Genomic DNA, 5372 nt, shown 5'->3' with positions numbered 1-5372 from the left:
AATGAGAAAAGCTCGTTAGATCTGGCAATCAAGAGGTTACTGGTAATTTTGAATAAAACAGTTTCAATTGCATGATGACTTTAGAAGACAGATTGTGGACCTTACCGCCTTCTCCTCTTCACCCTTCCCTTTTTCTCCCCTTCCCCTCCCCCTTCCCTTCCCATCCCCCTTCCCTTTCCCTCCCCTCCCTTCCCCCACCCCCATCCTTTCTCCTTCTTCCCTTCCCGGCCTAGACGCCTTTGGTGGAGCCCGCGGAGGGGACATCACGGGGCTGTGCCAGGACATGTTCTCCAAAATGGCCACGTACCTAACCGGCGAGCTGACAGCCACCCGTGAAGACTATAAACTTCTGGAAAATACGAACAAACTGACTAGCTTGAAGTATCTAGAAATGAAAGATACTGCAATAAACATAAGTAGAAACCTAAAGGACTTAAACCAGAAATCTGCAGCACTTCAGCCTTCTCTGGATCAGATCACTTTAACTGAGGAGCGAGTAGCAGCTCTGGAGCAGGCAGCTTACAAGTTGGATGCATATTCAAAGAAACTAGAAGCAAAGTACAAGAAGTTAGAGAGGCGATGAAAGAATCCATTAGCACAAAGACTTCACAAGAATGTTTCCTAAGAGCTGAAATAAGTGGGATTGAACTTATCACTATACTTCAGTTTCTAAAAGGAAGCAGTGCTGCTGATCCAAGGAGAATCCCAGCCCTTACCTCTGGTTGGATGTTTAACTTTGACCACCCCTTGATGTTTCCTAAACCTGTAGCCCCTGGAACCTCATCTTATCGTGTGCTTCATTGTGTGTGTGCCCTGGACCAAGGCTCAGAATTCAGGAGCAACCCTGTCGGGAGCAGACACAAAGGAGAGGCTCTTGTCTCCCTGCCTCCCCCCTCACCCCATTCATAACCTGTTCCTCAACTTAGATAATAAATGCTGACCTATGACCCTCAAAAAAAAAAGAAGATAGATTGTGAAAAGTTTAGAAGAAAATAAGGAGAGATAATGGAAACAATGAGTGTTAGCTTTTTAAAGGATTTTAGCTGAGAAAGAGAAAAGGTGATAGGATGATGGCTTGAAGGGATGGGATAGTAGGGTCTAGAGAGGGTGTTTTTGGTTTTTTCTTTTAAAGGATGGAGAGACTTGGGTAGGTTTACAGGCAGCAGAAAAGGAACCAGTAGAGAGGGAGAAACTGAGGAAATTGAGGGGGCAAGCTGCTGTAGAAGACTGGAAGGGATAGGATTGAGGGCACATTTAGGCGGGGAGCCTTGGCAAGGAGAAGGAGCCCCTTTTTATCAGAGACAAGTAAAGGAGATAGTGGGGCCCATTTGATTTGGTAATTAAGAGTTCATTGGTAACTCTGGAGAGAATAGTTTCAGGGTTGGTTGTTTGTTTGTTTAGAGAACAGGTTTCTAAACATTTATTAGCACAACATTACTGCACATACTCCCAAAAGTTCAATGAGATTATAACCTGAGGAGAGCCAGAATTCAAGCTAAGGGAGCACCAGGACAGCAAGAAACAAAAGATTGTAGCAAAAAACCCAAACCAAAAAAACCTACCTTTTATTGAATGATGATAAGTTCATATTTCTAGCAAAGGGATAAAACTGAAAATGCAAGGAAATGGCCAACTGTAGGTGAATGCTTCTACTGCTCTTCTTTCCTGGTGATCTTTTCTGCACATATGATTGGTTGATCCAAACTGCAAGCACAACCCTGAAGTTAGTACTTTCAGCCTCTGGATCAAATGAGGAATGGCAGCCCAGTAAGTAGTAGGGCAACAAGTATTTTTTTTTAATAGACATAGGGTTCTATTGTCAACTTTGGGCTTATGAGTACATCGGCCAAACACAGCCCACGGTGCCAAGAGAAGTAAGCACCTTGGCACTGAACCTTTAAGGAGGATAATGCGTCTTCAAAATATATTATTTGCTTGTCCAACTAGTAGTCCATGCTTTTTGACACTTAAAGATAATTATGCTGACAATGCTCTACCTTCCGGAGTGGTTTCAGTTTGGTCTCCATGATGAAGTCATACCTGCAGAGCTCACAGCAGCGGGTATCTGAACTCTTGATCCACTGGTGCAACCAGGTCTGGTGAACAAACCGTAGAGTGCCTGTGCAGTGACACGGCGTGATAAGGGGGCTCTTATCATCTCCCTCACAGTGACAGATCCTCTTCATGTTCCACTTGAGTCTTGTATTTGAAAGTCAAATTTTCTATTCAGCTCTGGTCTTTTCATCAGGAATGCTTGAAATTCCTCTATTTCACTGAATGACCATTTTTTCTCCCTGAAGGATTATACTCAGTTTTGCTGGGTAGGTGATTCTTGGTTGTAATCCTATCTCCTTTGCCCTCCAGAATATTATATTCCATGCCCTGTGGTCCTTTAATGTAGAAGCTGCTAAATCTTGTGTTATCCCGATTGTTCAACAAGTATTTATTAAGCAGCTACTATGTGCTTAGCACTGTGCAAAGCACTGGGGAACACAAAGAAAGATAAAAAACAGTCCCTGCTGTCAAGAATTTCACAGTCTAATGGGATCTCACATATCCTTTTCTGTATTCTGCTCTGCCTGACCCCTATTTTCCATTCCCAAATCTTCTAGTTTTCTAGTTTGTACTGTGAACTGGGGTGATTAATCCTACCCCTGAGGCAAATCACTCATTCATATGACAGAGCTTAGTAACTAGGATTCCCTCTAGAGCTCTTCCTGCTAAATCTCAACTATCCCATCCCAAATCAAGCATTATTGCCCCCAGATATTGCCTTGGGATGGGGATGTAAGCTCCCTCTATTTCAGCCTTGCAAAGGCATGGTCTCAACCACCAGAGTCCACATTGTCACCGAGGCATGCAGAAGGCCTCTACCCATAAGCAGAGAGTCACTATCAAAATGGCTATTTGATATCACTTCCCTCTTTCATTTATATTGAGTCTCTTTTTCCTTCTTTGATTTTTTTTTCAGTAAACAACAATGTGTATGTGTGTGCTTGTGAGATTGAATCTGACATGACTGTGCAATTAGGGGAGACCCTTTTAATTCAAATTGTATTTCAATACGCAACCTAGAGAGTGACTTAGGTCTCTGGGAAGTTATTACAGACAGGGAGATCTTGCTGTTTCTAAGTCCAAGCCCCTGTTACACCCTGGCTTAGCAGGCATTGGTAGTTCCCCTGCCTGAATTCAGAAAGCAGTAATCATTATAGCTGAAACTGAGAGCCCCTTTGTTCATACTTAGAGTCTTCTGTAAATTCTCTCTTACTCAGACCAGTATGTGCAATATTATTTATAATAGTATCTTTTGTTGCAGCAAAGAACTGGGAACAAAGTGAGAGACCACCAACTAGGTAATAGCTGAACAAATTACTACGTATATGGTCTCCTTGTCATGGTCCCACTATCCCCACCATCTCCTACTCTGGCTCACAGGCTCTGACAAGTAAGCTTTTTTGCCTTAAATTGCAGGGCCCCAGGACTCCATGCAACTTCCTTAGGTTTCCTTGCCATGCCCATCATATTCTTTCCATCTTTCCTTTGTGTACTGTCTTCCCCCATTAGAATGTAAGCTCTTTGAGGCAAAGGGTATCTGATTATATTGTATCCCAAGCACCTGGCACATTGCCTGTCCCACAGCTAAGAGATAAATTTTGTTTGAGTCTCTTCCTCAGCCTGTTTCTCTCCATCTATCTATCTGTCTATTTGCCTGCAATGTAATATTATTGCAGAATAAGAAATGATTTGACAAGAGAAACATAGGAAGACACATGAACTAATGGAGTGGAGTAGAACCAGTATAATATGTAACATAACTACAATAATTTAAAGGGAAATATCTTTGAAAGACTTAGGAACACTGATCAATAATCAATCATGACTCCAGAAGAAGGCCTCTCACTTGTTGGCAGAGGGGTAGTGGACTAGGGAAGCATACAAAGAAACTTGTTTTACTTGACTGTACTTCTTTAGTACAAAGGAAGGCTTTAATTTTTTTGGTGAGAAAGAATTGTAGGGAGGAGTCCATGGGTAGTGATAGTGATGCAAAAAAAAAAAGGGGGGGAAGTGTCAACTAAACATTAAAAACACAAAAAGGAAAAAAATGAAGTGTCTCAGCAAACAGAAAGTGTCAGTGCTGCACTCTGACCAGGTGTGATAGTTTAGGGTAGAAAGCAAAAGCCAAAGGATAAAAGATACTCCCTCTCCTGGCTCCCTCCTACTATAAGAGTGTGGGCAACTTGAAGACTTTTTGCCTGGAGTCAGACCAGTGGTAGGGAACCCGTTCCCTCAAGGCCACATGTGGCCCTCTAGGTCAAGTGTGGCCCTTTGACTGAATCTAAACTTCACAGAACAGATCCCCTTAATAAAAGGATTTGTTCTGTAATACTTGGACTCAGTCAAAAAAACAAAGCACCCAAGGACCTAGAGGGCCACATGTGGCCTCGAGGCACAAAGTTCCCCACCCCTGGACCAATGGCAAGGTCTAAATACAAGGTTACACATAAAACAAAACAAACAAAAAACCCAACCAAACCCTCAACAACTGTAACAGAGATTCACCAGTATAGGTAGATCGATCCAGATTTATAACTGTATCTATGCCGCTTTTCCTGTTTTGTATATTAAAATGCTCTTGTTTGAGTTAAAAGTCAATAATTTTAAAAAATTAAAAATTAAGGGAGAAGTGAATAGGATTCAAAATGTGGAGTAGAGGATAACTCCACTGGGCTGTGAATACTCAGTAGATATACTTGGTGACTAATAGATGTGGCAATTAGCAGTGGGAGATTTTATGATATTTAAGTCAGAATTCAAGTCTAATTCTTTAATGACATACGTCACAGATTCAGAGCTTGGAGTTGACCTTAGAGATCATTTAGTCTAACCCCCTCCTTTTACAGAAGAGGAAACTGAGGCCCAGAGAACAGAAACAACTTGCCCACGGTCACAAAACTAGCAAGAGTCAAGGGTCAGAATTCCAACCCAGGTCCTTCCTGCAGACCCCGCGTTTATCCCACCACACCAAGCTTCCACTAAGAGTCCTGCTCGTTTCTCCAAAACTGAGTTTTTAAGAAGTTTGAGCATAAACCACCTAGAAAGGGATGTTATTCCGCTCCAAAGCAAAGAGTGCGCCTCCAGAGAATGTGCCGAGTCTTGCTCGGGGCTGCGATCCCTAAGGAATTATCCTGAGGTCAGAGGTTGGGGTTTTGCACCTTCGTGTTTGCCCAGCCCAGGGACCCGCCGCTAACAGGCGCTTAATAAAACTCATGGAATTGAATGGGGGCGGGGAACTAGCCGAAGCGCCGCAGGCCCGCACTTCCCGGCATGCAGCAGGCGCCGCCGCGGAGCCTGGGCGTGCGAGGGCTGACAGG

The 5372-nt window shown here is 43.2% G+C and overlaps 1 pseudogene; it reads left to right on the top strand.

The window, feature by feature from the left end:
- Positions 1-264: 264 nt before the first annotated feature.
- LOC110205407 (biogenesis of lysosome-related organelles complex 1 subunit 2 pseudogene) lies at positions 265-666 on the top strand (annotated as a pseudogene).
- The last annotated feature ends 4706 nt before the right edge of the window (positions 667-5372 follow it).

The sequence above is a fragment of the Phascolarctos cinereus genome, unplaced genomic scaffold (assembly GCF_003287225.1).
Source record: "Phascolarctos cinereus isolate Bilbo 61053 unplaced genomic scaffold, phaCin_HiC Scaffold_5;HRSCAF=322, whole genome shotgun sequence".
Lineage (NCBI taxonomy): Eukaryota > Metazoa > Chordata > Mammalia > Diprotodontia > Phascolarctidae > Phascolarctos > Phascolarctos cinereus.
Note: the sequence above shows the minus strand (reverse complement) of the source record. Positions and strands in the feature narration are given on the sequence as shown.